The following is a 13784-nucleotide window of genomic DNA, read 5'->3' as shown; positions in this document are numbered from 1 at the left end:
TTATTTGTAATTTTGAAACAGTGAAAATGCTGGTAAACCGGGAGCACAAATGATGGCCCAGTGGTCCCCAGAGCGGATATATGTGACGGGCACGTACATGTACGTGCCTACCGGTGCGTAGCGCTGGAAGTGGAACTACATTGTACACAGCACAAACCAGCACGTGCTTTCATAGTTAATGCGTACGTACGTATATAGGTTCGTATGGCACCATTCAGTATCGGTATCGTACGGGTTACGTGCTGTTGGATAGCGCTTTATTTTAAAGCTTCTATCTCACTGTGTTGTACGGCCAGGCGCAATATGTGCCAAGTCACCGTGCATAAATACGAACAAATGTAATGAGATATATTTTTTTCGGAAGCAAATTGGCGGGATTTAAACGAGGCGCTTATTTCCGAAAGCGTAGCGGGTGCTAAAACTATATTTAATGTCTGGCTACAATACGCTGCCCCCCCCCCCCCCCCCCTCCCTTTGCAATGCCCATGGTGATGCCAATATTTTCTTGAAATTAAAAAAAGGGAAAAAAAGGCCTAGTTAATAAACAAAAGGCGTTAGGCTGGGTTTAGTTGATTTGCCTATAAATAGGGCTGCATGAGTTAGCTGAATGCACATTTTTTTGCCGATCACGGCTTAAGACTTTACGCTCTCTGTACATACCATTGTTTACGTGATGAACAATTAGTAGCGAAAAAGTGAATAAAAATACTTTTTCACTCCTTTGATGAAATTAGCTTTAAGTAGTGACATTTCTTTAGCAGGATAGCATTAAAATGAATCCTATTGCAATTTGTTCTAAATTGACCGTACTACATGTATATGAGGAACAATCAATGAAAGTGGTATTACTGATTCACAGCCTCCTACGTTTGTCATCCATACCCAAGATGCATTGTGAATATATCAAAAGGTTTGTTTTTCTTAGCATAAATTTGTCGTGTGCCTGGCAGAAGGGCAATAGCGCGTAATGACCCAAATGTTCCCAGCAAAATGGCATATGCAGAAAACTGCATCTATTTTAATAAAATTTAGACATTTTTGTCAGAAATGAATACAGGTTGTTCCAAAACACATGATTGACACGTGTGACAACTTTCAAAATCGTACGATTTATAATACGCGTGGGAGAACATTGGATTCATAATACGCGTGGGGGAACAATAGAACCTTTCAATGCAATTTTCTTGAAAATGATTTTTGCGTCAGGACGCTCATATGCCCTACTGCCGGGCACCGAATAGTAGCATGAAACAATTTACAATATTCAAAGAATAAACATTTATGGGTGTCCCTTTTTATTTCTATGGTTCTCATTTTTATTTTTTTGTCCCTGAAGTAGGGTCGGTTGGTTGGCCAAAAAAGTTCTGAAGAAAAATAATTACAATTCCACCTTGTAAAGATAAATAAATTAAATGATGCAAAGTGCATAAACAAAATAAATAACGCCATCTTTGGCAATGTAGTTGACTGAATTTGAGCACTATGCAACTCGCTAACATTAATTTGTTACAGCGGTAGCCATGACATAACGCTAAACAATAGACCCCGGATGCAACACCCTCACATCTTCTGGGGTTGCATAGGTTGCCGAGGACATTGCTCGAAAATGAGAACCATTGGATAAAAAAGGATGCCCAAATAACAAAAATACCAGAATTTAAGCAGCTGATTTTGAAAAATAACATTGAAGAAAAAAAGAACAATTAAAATAGGAAACATTTGAAAACTTTTCACATTTCCCACCACCACTCATGAAAGTTCTGATGATGAAAAGTTCCATCGGTTGTCAAGCAAAAAGGTTAAACGCACGCGCAATAGTTTCTCCATAGAAGAGGTTCCCGCGATCACAACGGTCAGTTTATGCTTGGATTTGTCATCACAGTTTGAGCACGTATCCCGTTCTTTTAAGACGAACGACGACATCATATCAGCAACAGTTCAGAGGTATGGAAAACTTGCAACAGTTCTAATTAACTGTCAAGTCAAATCGCGGGGCATGATCGATCAGGTTTTGCGTTTAGTTCATTTCAGTCCAGTTGAATAAGCACCTATCCAGTTCTTTGATACGCTCCGAATCCTTATAAGGTAAATGTTCAAGTTGCAGTGGTCAAGGTGGAGCTTATTGCCCCACCCCCTCAAATGATCCGTTCCATTGTAAGTGTCTGATACTGTCCAGACTTATACGTCTCTCCATCAGTCTCTCTATTAGGCTATCATTTTTCCTGTGCGGTCCACCTGCAGGAGACAATGCGAGATAGAAACAAAAAAAGAGTTTTATCAGAAAAGTCTTTCACTGGACAGCTAGGGCTCATATTAAATGGATCATCAAAATCTGATCTACAAAGTTTTGTCCAGAATATAGTTTAAATGCCCCCAATACATAACAGTTTTTCAAAGCTTTATTTATTTTTATTTGGGGGGGGGGGGTAGGTTACATTTAGCCGGGAGAATAATGGTTTGTAAAATAATTTCAAAGAAATCTTTCTAACCACAAAACTTGATTTCTGTCTGGCTACGATTTTTGTATCCTCCAGGGAAAAGGGAGCAGGGTTGTTACAGGTCTCAAGAAGACAGTGGGTGCCACCAGCTTGGCGACCAATAGTGTCCAAGCAAAAGTTACTAACCTCCCTCAAATACATTTCTGTGCAAAAGTTGTTGCCAAAAATCTTTTTCATTAGAAATTACATGTAGCTCACATAAAGAATGTCCCTATATTTTCCAATTCACTTATACTGACATATTCACTTATACATACTTATGCCTAATGGGAGGCTGATCTGGCTAATCCGAGGTTCAATGCTGTCACAGGAAGGCTGAGGTAGAGCAAGGATGCAATCCCTGTGCACCTGGGCGATGGAACAGTAATAGCAGTGTACAACCTGAAAATTAGATCAATTGAAAATGTTTAGTCATAAATCTCAATGTTAGGCAGAAATTGGCAAAAGGAGACAACAAAGATTTAATGATGTCATGCTTTGTTTACACGTGTGCTTTAATTCCTATGGGAGCTTGGTGGATGATGAAGTGTGCATGCAAATAAAGCCTGATGTCATTGTCTTTGTCAAGTTGGATGTACTGTACACAAAAGTACAAAATCCTTCCAATTAGTAACAATTGGTCTGAAATATGAGGGATATCCATTATTAAACCAGAGAAATTCCAATTACAGTTTGGAATAGAAGAGACTATGCAATGTGTGGATATTATTAAGTCCAAAAAAGGCTTTTCTTTTTTTAATTGGAAATTATTGCCAATCATTATTGCAAAGTTGAGATGTAAAATCAATTACCTTTGCTCTGATAGTCCTTTGCCACAGGTACTGCAGCAGAATCATCTCCTGTGTGTTCTCACTAGATCACATTTGGCTATATATAAGTGGAAATGAAAAAAAAAACAGAATTAGATATCAAGCAAATATTTCCAGAGATAAAGCTCAGGGGAAAAAAAATTGCAACCCGACGCTTATTTTTTCTTCATAACATCTCAATGAATGTCATTGCAAAAATGATCATAAAACATGAATTTGGGCCTGAAAAATATTTCCAATTTTGTTAGGAAATACTTAAAAAAAAGTCTTGGCTCTCCGTAGACTTTGTAGACATGCGCGGAAGTGGCATTTGGTTGCAATAGTTTTTCCAAGCTCAGACCTGGATATTTGCAAGGGAAAATAAGATTTCAACATTTTTGGACATCTATTTTCCCTTTAATCTTAGAAGCATCTTTTTTCAAGCTTTATGGACAGAAACAAAATTTTAATATTGACTAAAACCTGCTGATTTTTATCTTATGTTAATGAAGCTGTTTTAATTAGGTATAAGATGATTGTCAATTAAAAATATAGTCTAAGAATTTATGCAATTTTTCTCAAAAGTCTGATTTCAGACAAAAGTGTGAAACATCTCACGCCTGTTTGATGCTCACCTTTAACAACACTGATGTCATCTTCACTCCATCCACAGCATGATGAATATCCTGGTCAGGTTAGTCAAAACAGGGCCACCACGTGAAGGTCCCAGGATACCAGCCCCAACATGCTTTCCGTATCATCGGGCCCATCGCTGTGACAAGGGCGTACCAATGCCACTGTCCGGTCCACCCCAAGGGGTGCCCTAACTTCTATGCATGCCGCCCCTCAACCCCCGTCCCCCATCGGGGGGTGATTCGAGGACGTAGCAGCGTTTGCTCACCAAATATGATAACAGGGCCATGCCCCTAAAAAGGGACACGACTACCCGCACCTTTAAGACAAGCATCCTGTTTCCAGGCCGTTGCTCAGGTCTGTACCGCGCCGATGGTACACCCTTTCATTCGCACCACCACGCTTTCAGTATCATTGGACCCATTGCACGTGACAGGTTCAGACCCCTTAGCCCGTAGGCCTAGCGTCCTACTTGCTGCCTCGGTCCGGTACGCCCCCCGAAGAGGGTGCCCTCAACTTACTTGCGCGCGCCCGCCACTCCACTGAGGGGAGAGTGGGGACGTAGCAACGCTGGCCCACCGACTATGGAAACCATGCCGACCCCCAAACGCAGAGACCTCATCGAGGCGATTCCACGCAGGGGGACACAAAGCTCCTTTAAGACAAGCTTCCCGTTGCTGATTGTGCTGGGTTTTCGCCGCACTTCTCCATGGAGACCTAGCAACTCCGCCCTAACTTAAGCCCTATGACTCCCACAGTCTTCACTTTTCAGAGGGATAACATATCCCACAGAACCAAATATTTGATGTGGACTAGAAAAAAAATTAAAATGGCCCCAATGGCAAGTACATACATGTGTTTATGCCCTAAAGGCAATGCACTAGTTCAAGTAGATTTAAATAGTGGGGCCTTGCAGCAGTGACTAATCAAACACCCATTTCCTTATATCCCGACTTAATGTTCCATGGACATGTAGTAGAAATTTCCTTATATCCTAACTCTATAGCTCAATGATTCATGGACCCGTGTACTAGAGATTTGATTATGAGTTTACCACTTTGAATTGATTGTGATGACCATAACAGCTTTTGCTGTTCTCCGCCAAGGAGTAATGGTGCTTAAATGCATATTTGCTCCCCCAGCAGCAGATAATGTATCTCACACGATCACAACAACACCCCCCCCCCCCCCCCCACCTTACCCATAAACAAACACCTATCTGAACCAACCCGGGAAAATAAAGACATAAATTAAACATGAAAAAATTCTTGATTTTGTTCCTTTTTTTAAAAAAAACCAACAGTAGGCCTTAAAGACAAACATTTTGAGAATACAGAAATGCCTTTAAAAATGCCAATTACGAACAAGTTGGCATTAGTTTCTTTGAATTTCTTTTCCTTTGAGCAAAACATTACATTTGAAATATAGTCACTTGATTCAATTTGCTTTCACTGACATTTTCCCAGGATGGTTCATAAATATCTACAAGCAAATTTGAATTCACAAATGATTCAATTTTATCGATGGCAGTTATATTTTAAGAAACTGAATTGCCAAAACATGCTTGGTTCACATGAGATATGTACGCTGCAGTTGCCACAACATTGACTAGTCAGGAAGGATTCAAATTTGCTTGCATATCAAAAAGCACAAGAAGCAGACTGACTCACTCTGAACAACCCATCAAATGACTCCTCTTCATCCAGGGGGACAAGTCTTGAGGCATGTGGCCTAGAAGAGCTGTAGAGAAATGGTTACCTCACCTTGGTTTACATGCAACCTTGTCCCCCTCGTTCTAATCTACCACACAATCCAAAGCGACTCCACTTGCAAACTGTACGGCGGCAACATCCGGGGTCTTGTGCATGTTCAAGCCTGCATACAATGGTTACCTTACCTTATGAACATACAAACGTGTCCCCCGGCCTCTACCCCAGCTGTCTATGGCCCTACGGAGAACTATACAACTTCAGAAGACTTCTGCAAGCCAGGCACCTTGGTCACGCTCCTTTCCAGCTTACATCTCAAGAGTACCTGCAGATAGATAGAGCAAAAACACTTCAAATTAATGAAGAAGCAAAATCATGTTTTACTGCTCAGCATAAAGGGTTGTGTCTACCATGCTTGGCCGGTTCATCTCAAGATGTGCAAAAAGTTGATACAATTTTCTCCTAGCCTTTTATAGGGCAGAGTTAACAATATGACATACAAAGGTTCGAGGTGTATCACATAAAGATAGTGTAACGTTCACCGAGTGGTCTGGGGTCGAAAAGATAATCGGGTTTTTTAAGGATTATGAACTTGGTCTTTGGTTGAAATGCAGTATACTCTAATAAAGAAACTCCACACACCAGATCTGTGTTTTCCACTGTTTTATTCTGTAACGTTCATCAATGAAATATTCTGCAAACAATTAACGTTTACTCACTTCAAGAAGATCCCGGTTTTCCCCAGCTTTCCCACAGCACTCCAAACATGCCAAAACGTGTCTGCCCCAAAAGCATTCCTTGGCTTTCCGCCAAAAATGTAACAACTTGTCAAGTGGCGCGCATTTATCGATCGCCTAATTAACATAACCAAAAACATTGCGGGGCACTGCGCTAGCTCCAGTGCAGCGCTCAATTCCATTACACTCAGTTCAAAACACACTGCAGTCAATTTCTTTGCTAAATTTTAAACAAATTTATGAGTCACTTTTCCTTTGAAATTTGTTTAGAAAATAATTTCTTTTCATTTTTTCCCTTTGTGTTTAGACAGATGAGTGTAGTGTATACGACCCAGCCAGTGATTTTCTTGCACCCACCAGAACGCACAATTTTCAGTAATTTTTCGAGCATTTACCTCAAAGGCGGGGGGGGGGGGGGGGGGGGGGGGGGGGGGCACCAACAATGGATGTGAAACCAGCCGAACAGAAAATAGGCAAATATTTGCTAATGTTGGTGAAAATGTCTGTCTTTGTAGTGATAAAATAAAATTTAAAAAAAGAGCCCACACATCTGTTCTGAAAAGTACATGCAGACATGTGGGTTTTTTTCCCCGGACACTGGGGGCGCTGTTCAAACAGACTTTTCATATAAAAAAGGCACTTGTTCGGAAAAAAGGCAACAAAAGTTTTTTAAAAAAGGGCACTCATGCAAAAATACTGGGAGGGGGGAGTATGCTGCAGGCCTCGATCTTGGGCAAAAAAGGGGCAGGCCACTTTGGCCTTGCCCCCATCAAAATTCCACAGGGCACCAAGGCCAGCTCAAGGGGGCACCAAGGCCAATCATTTTAAAACCTTTAATTTACATTTATTTACAGCCAGTGTATACACGCCTATTTTCTAGGTCACCGTAACAATCAAGAGTATTCAGTTCTTGTACAAATGTAAACCATGTCCAAAGAATCTCCAAAAGTTGTATTTTTCATTACAAAACTGTATTTTTCAAAATGTGCATAGACGGGCTATACGAACAAATAAATGTGGCTGCAATGCTCCATTTCTAATACATCTTAATTAAAGTTATTAAGAAAATGACCAGAGGTCTCCCTGCGGGTGGTAACCCAATCAAACAATTTGCATGAATAAGGATATTGATCATATCTTATTCATAAACAAACTGCTTTAAAAACTATTCAATGCAAGTTTACTTAAACATATACTAAAGACTAGACTTTCTCATGTTTGAAATTAATAAACCTTTAATGCAGGTGAAACATTCATTTGGCCATGTTCAGACACCGTGTTAGCAAAAACAGTAAAAGTTAAAATGGTTGCTCGCCACAGGAGGTCCGTCGTAAAAAAATAAAACTACAGAGCGTCCAGACATCGTTTTAAGTACAGCAAGTTCAACTCGAAGCAGTTTATCTCAGTTTCTAAGGTCATGTACAACATCCGCCCCAGCAAAAACCGCACGCCAAAAAGAGCCTTTTAATTCACTCTTCCGTTTTGACAGTTCGCTACACGTGGTCTGAGCACCTCAGCGTGTGATGCGTGTTGCCATGCCGTGTTTGACATCGCAGCAGAAAAGGGCCGCATACGGGACATTGAAAAATGAACTATTTGAACTGGTTCAGGTACCATTGTTCTGGCAAGGTGTATAGTCAACACACACCTGAATACGCAACCCAATAGTGTCCCTAATTGTGGTTTCTTTATGGTTTTGAAGCAATTGGGGCTGGGGTTACTTTGTTAAAATATGGGGTGAAAAAGGTGAAAATCAAAACTCTAAAAGTGGTTACATCATACACAACTGAGGTCATACGTTGCCAAGCAACCCGTTCCACACAGACCCAGCCTTATAAAGCGATAGCACGGTGCCCACTTTTTCATAATTTTCTATCAGTTGGAAAATGAAAATAACAGCAACCATCACGTTCTGAGTGATGAATACAGTCAGCTACGAAGCACTCGCTAGCCCTGTCCCATTTTCCAGTCTTATTTATTCTTAATGTCTGAGAAATCTCAAATAGACAAAATTCACCTAAATTGCCGGTAAAAATAGTGGATGAGACATATTGTGTGGAACAATCACTATTGGAGACCAGACGATCTTGGGTTACATCACACTTCTACGGTGTATTGTAAAAGGGCAACCTTGGTGCAATTTTTTTGTTTTTCATCCAATATATTGACAGAATGTCAAATGTATAATCTTCACCTTTGGGGTGCTTCACAGACCACTCTGGGTCTGCAAAAATTGTTTCAAAAGGATTTGGGTTCTTTTAAATCGATCCCTGGAATTTTCAAAGAATGTGACTGAAACTGTATGATTGATTTTTATTTTAACCATAAGCCAAAAAAAAAAAAGGTTTTAAGTTACCTCCAAGTTTCCAGCATGAGACATGCCTCCACTAGTAGTAAAGATGGCGAATTGCACTGGTCCCAACATCAGAGAGTCATCAGAATTCCACTTGTCCCAACATCAGAAAGTAATTGTTCCTCAAAGGTCCAGTCCTTTCAAACAAGCTCATCCTCCAAGTGTCAAGCTTCCAAAATGGCATGGAGTTCAAGTTAGGCATGTCCTTCAATTGTTCTTCCAAGATTAAGATGCAAAGAGTTTATGCCAAGTTCGCAGTCCAGAAAGGCAACACTCACAAAAACAGTTGTTAAAGTCCGATCCATCCTGGGCTGAAAGTTGCTGCAGAGTTGCCTTTAATGTTGATCTTAAGTCCAAATTAGATATTTCCATAACAAATTCCTCGTCCTTTGTTTCAGTAATAGATGATCTGCACTGGATGATCTGCCTCCTTCCGCACACTCACTTTGGCTTACATCATCAGTTCATCACACTCTCCCCTGGATGAAATCTTGTATAGTTCCCGGCGCCCTGACAATGTCATCCTCATGATTTCATAGTTTGTCTATCCAGTTGTCACAGGTTTATCCAGGGGCAACTTGCAGGCGATGTTCAGGTTTCTCCACAAAGGCTTTAAAATTTACTGCTCTCTACTGACCATTGTCCCAAATCTGTCCAGAGCCAAATTAACTTATTTTCAGACTTCTCCCTTGTCTTCAGACCATGTGGTCATTGCTTAAAATAAGTTTACTATTTTGAAGAAAAAAATAACTTAAATGTACGCTCTGATTATTATTCATATTATCTGAATGTGGATATACATATTTAAATTAAATTTCATCATTTTCATCTAAGTAAAGTTTTATTCCAGTTTTTACACGTGCAAATTTTAAAATTATTTCCCTTTCAGAAGAACTTATGGCTAGAAGATTTTATATGTTCCTTTTAAGTTAATTAGTTAAGTTAAATTTAAAGCTAACAACAGGTTTATATTTTTTTCTGCTTTTCCCATAAAGTTTGTAAATACACGTATGGCCTAGTATAACACAAAGAAAATTATTTTAGTGGTAATCCAGCTTTGAAAAATAAAAATAAGAATGTACAGCAATATTTTCTTGTCCTTGCAGCATTTTGATGGGTCTTTGCTGGTTAGTGGTGGTGAGTGCTGGTTTGCTGTTAATTGTTAGTGGTACGGTAAGGTTATATGTTAATGTAGGCTATGCAGGGGAATGACCTCAAAAAATGCTGCAAGTGTCTACACTTTTTGTGCAGCTGATACAAAATGACTTTGGCATACATGGATGCTATATTGTTTTTGTATTCAAAACTGGATTTACCCTCCTAATTAAGTGAGTTACTTAATAATACTTTAATTTTACTTTAATTAGGTTTGACCTGACCTAAGTTTTGGTTACATTCATAGTGCTGTTTATGATGTTTAGTTCATACAAAATAGAGTTCTAGACATGTAATTTCTTGAGGTCTTAACAGTGTTATTCTTTTTTGTTGATTCATGAGTTGCTTATTAAATTAAAAGTTCAAAACTATATTTGGGAGCACTTATTTAAGGTCTGGGATGGGTTCACTGTTCTACGGTACTTGAGTTTTCTATTTTAAATCATCTTATCATATTTTAAATCAAAATGAAGATTTAGTTCTATAGGCATATTCTTGAGGTCCAAATTATATGAAGATTTGTCCATTGTTAAAGGTAATTAAAGTGAATTACTAGATTTCAGTTTAACTACATGTTATCACTGTTGAAATTATTCAACTTTTAGGCCCCCCCCCAAAAAAACTAGCCCGCCTAGACTTCATTGGGACATGGGCCTAATTGTAGAGACGTTTGACGGGCACAGTTTGATGGGCACAGTACATTCATGACAACCCAGTGTGGCAAGGACTTCGTTGGATTGTATTGTAGTTCAAGTAAGTGTCATCATAGCATCCACACTTCATCAGCTTGGAGACTAGCTCTGTCATGATAACCGTCTGTAAAATAAGAAAAGAGAGAAAATTATCAGTTTTCAAAGGCAGGCTTGTAATACAGCTTATTAAAACATCAGTTTGTTTTCACAGGTTTACAAGTTTTGCATATTCACTTGTTTCTTGCTGTTTCTATTCTGTGCTGTCTAAACGAAAAGAATGTAACATCTCAGTTCCTTATAAACTTTTTGACATTCACATTTTCTCTGGGTATAATGCAGTTTATGCACAAAATCACCAATTCATTTTTTTCAAGATACTGATCTTTCAAGGAAGAGTGCGATTTGTCAGTTTGTAATTAGCTGGTAAAATTTGGATTCCATATTATGTTGAGTGCAATTATTTTGTCAGTGTTGAATTAGCTGACCTGGGGGGGGGGGGGGGGGAGGCCGCTGGGGGACGCTAGGGGAGGGGCATTAGCCCCCACCCCGAAAAAAAAATCCATAAAAAATTGCACTAGCAAAATGTAAGAATGTGACGTACATGTTAATTAACGGTCTCCACCTAGATAAATAGTCGGTCTCCACCTAGATAAATAGTCGGGTCTCTCCCTGGATAAATAGTCGTGAGAAGGGTGCATATGTACACTTATAGTGATAGTATGTCTACATTTCAGCACGCCCACCTGAAAAAAATTCTGGATTCTCCCTGCTAGCCCCCCAAAAATATCGGCTATACAACCGTGCCTGAAACCACGATAAAGAGCTGCAGATGGAGATGCAGTGTTTTGAAAATTGGCAGCCATGCCCATGTTGACCAAAAGTGCCAAAAATGGCGGGTGTAGTGCGAAAACCTTTTGTCCAACGTCTGTAAAACTTATATTTCAGCTTTTTCCGCCTAATTTACCCCATAAACTAAATATGAACCAATTTGAAGGAAGCAGGGTTTAAATTTTAATTTTTTGGGTGATTTGACACAGAATGACCCTAGGACATATGAGAGCACTTTTTTTTCATAATTGTATGAGTGTCCAAAGAGTAATCCTTCTTCTTGACCCCCCCCCCCCGCCCCCCCCCCCCCAAGTTCGTCACCAGGTCACATGTTCCACAAGGTCAAATCAAAGTCAAACTAAAGGTCATAAGTTATCATAATTTCAATTACTCTGCCATGAAAAATAATGGTGAATATGGATTTCTCTTGATGTAACCTTTCCCCTCCCCCAAAAAAAAATTTCAAAAAAATTGCAGATAATATCGCAAAAAACGTTTGTCTGATGCGCTTAAACTTAATTTTTTTAGCTTTTTCAGCCTAAATTAACCCAAACACTAAATATGAACCAATTTGAAGGGGTGGGGTTTAAACTTTCAATTTCAAATTGTCTCCAGTATTGGCAGAATAACATTTTTTTTTACAAATTTGACTGATAAAACCACGCCCACTCCCCCCCCCCCCCATTTTTTTCTTCAAAAAGCTCCCCATGTTTTATGCGGAAAGAAAACGAACCAAAAGCTGAAAGATCACCGAAGGGATTTCTTCAATAAAAAGCTAAATTTCGAACGGTATTTTCAACAGCACCACCTTCAAAAATACCTACAACAGTGCAGTTAACTACATGCAACTTTTGAAGAAAAAAATGCTTCCGTTTTAGGCCAAAAGTGAAAAACTTACTTGACTATTTTGACAGTATTCGAACGGTTCCCTGCGCCCGCCAATTTATGAGTGCGTACAAAAATCATGTGCAAATTCGTTTGGTAAATCCCTGGTCCCTAGTACCGCTTTGTTTCCAAAAGCATTTGGGGGCGCGAACCAGTTAATTAATTGAGCCAAATTCGGCATCTCGTGTGCCGGTGTGAGCAATGAATTGTGGGACAGAATTCTCATGCGATGCTGTGTTTTATAGCAAGGAAGCTTGCTATTGGACGAGGACAGCGTGACGTGTTTGCTAAAAAAAACAAAGGCGTGGTTCATGACTTGCACATGCGCAAGTGAAATGGGCGTGCATGTTTTTTTCTTCCACATAAATTTTGCCTGCATGAAAAAACACCACATTTTAATATCGAACAGAGTTTTCAATGCTCCAAATTCAGAAGTACTATGCTCTACAGTATAGTGCAGTCACTTCTACCTGACTCTGAAGGCCAAATTGTTGGGATTTTAGGCCAAAAATGGTAAACTTACCTCGATGTTGTGACGGTTTCCGAAACTCTCCACCCACCGTGCCCGCCAAAATACGAATGCGTGGAAAAAACGCACATGGTCCCTGGTCCCCACTGCATTATCGCCATTCGCGCGCTGTGGTTTCAAAAGCGTTGGGCGGCGCGAACCAGTTATTACGGAAAGCGCCCTGGGCGCTGAAAATCAATAACCTTCCGCGAAGTGATTCGCATGACGCTATGATGTCATATGTATTTGGGGGCGAACCAGTTTAATATTTTCAATTTGCAGTGCCTTATATCCCAGTAACCTTCCGCAAAGCAATTTGCATAAAAAACACAACACCCCGCCGGCCGAACCAAGAAAAAGAGGGGGTGGGGTGGGGTTGAGGGAGTGAAAAAAAGGGGAAAGGGGCGGATCTACCTTTAGGATAGGGGGAGGGAGGGTGTTGAAATGAATTTTAATAAATCCAAGGGATTGTAATGAATTTTGAAACAACAAAAAAACTTTCTCCTAGATTCTCAGGTATGCCTTACAATACACGAAGAGCACCATCAATTTATTCAAACGAAATCTGCATGGTTTTGGTGGAAAAAAGTTGGAAATTATCTGGGGAAATGTATTGTTGACTGATTTTCCCCATTTTTTTCACTAAAAATTCCCTTTGAAAGCATATCTGTCCCGTTTAATATCAGTCAGCAGACTTTGAGGGACTAAAATTTTGTCTTTCAAGTGAAAAATCAAATGTTTCCTCATGTTTTCTCATACATGTAAATTCAAGGTTTACCCTGATAATTTTTTTTCCAGGGAAAACCAAATTTACCCAATTTTTATTTCATAAAATGCTTTTTCCTGCCTTTATGGCAATTTGAGAATAACTTTATGACCTCAAGGGTTCAATTAATTTTTTTGGTCAAATTTTATTCAATGATTAGTATCATAACATCAGTCAGCAACTGAATGGAGGTGGATGTTGCACCCCCCCCCCTTACACATTTTAATTTCTT

The 13784-nt window shown here is 39.6% G+C and overlaps 1 long non-coding RNA gene across 1 annotated transcript; it reads right to left on the bottom strand.

The window, feature by feature from the left end:
- Nucleotides 1–467: 467 nt before the first annotated feature.
- Nucleotides 468–4917, bottom strand: LOC119726267. The gene is made up of 4 exons (XR_005270817.1): nucleotides 3922–4917; nucleotides 3290–3365; nucleotides 2756–2879; nucleotides 468–2235 (listed from the first exon to the last, which is right to left on the bottom strand). It is a non-coding gene; the product is annotated as an uncharacterized LOC119726267 (long non-coding RNA).
- Between the last annotated feature and the right edge of the window lie 8867 nt (nucleotides 4918–13784).

The sequence above is a fragment of the Patiria miniata genome, unplaced genomic scaffold, assembly GCF_015706575.1.
Source record: "Patiria miniata isolate m_02_andy unplaced genomic scaffold, ASM1570657v1 HiC_scaffold_2, whole genome shotgun sequence".
NCBI lineage: Eukaryota > Metazoa > Echinodermata > Asteroidea > Valvatida > Asterinidae > Patiria > Patiria miniata.
This window is presented reverse-complemented; position numbering and strand designations above follow the sequence as displayed.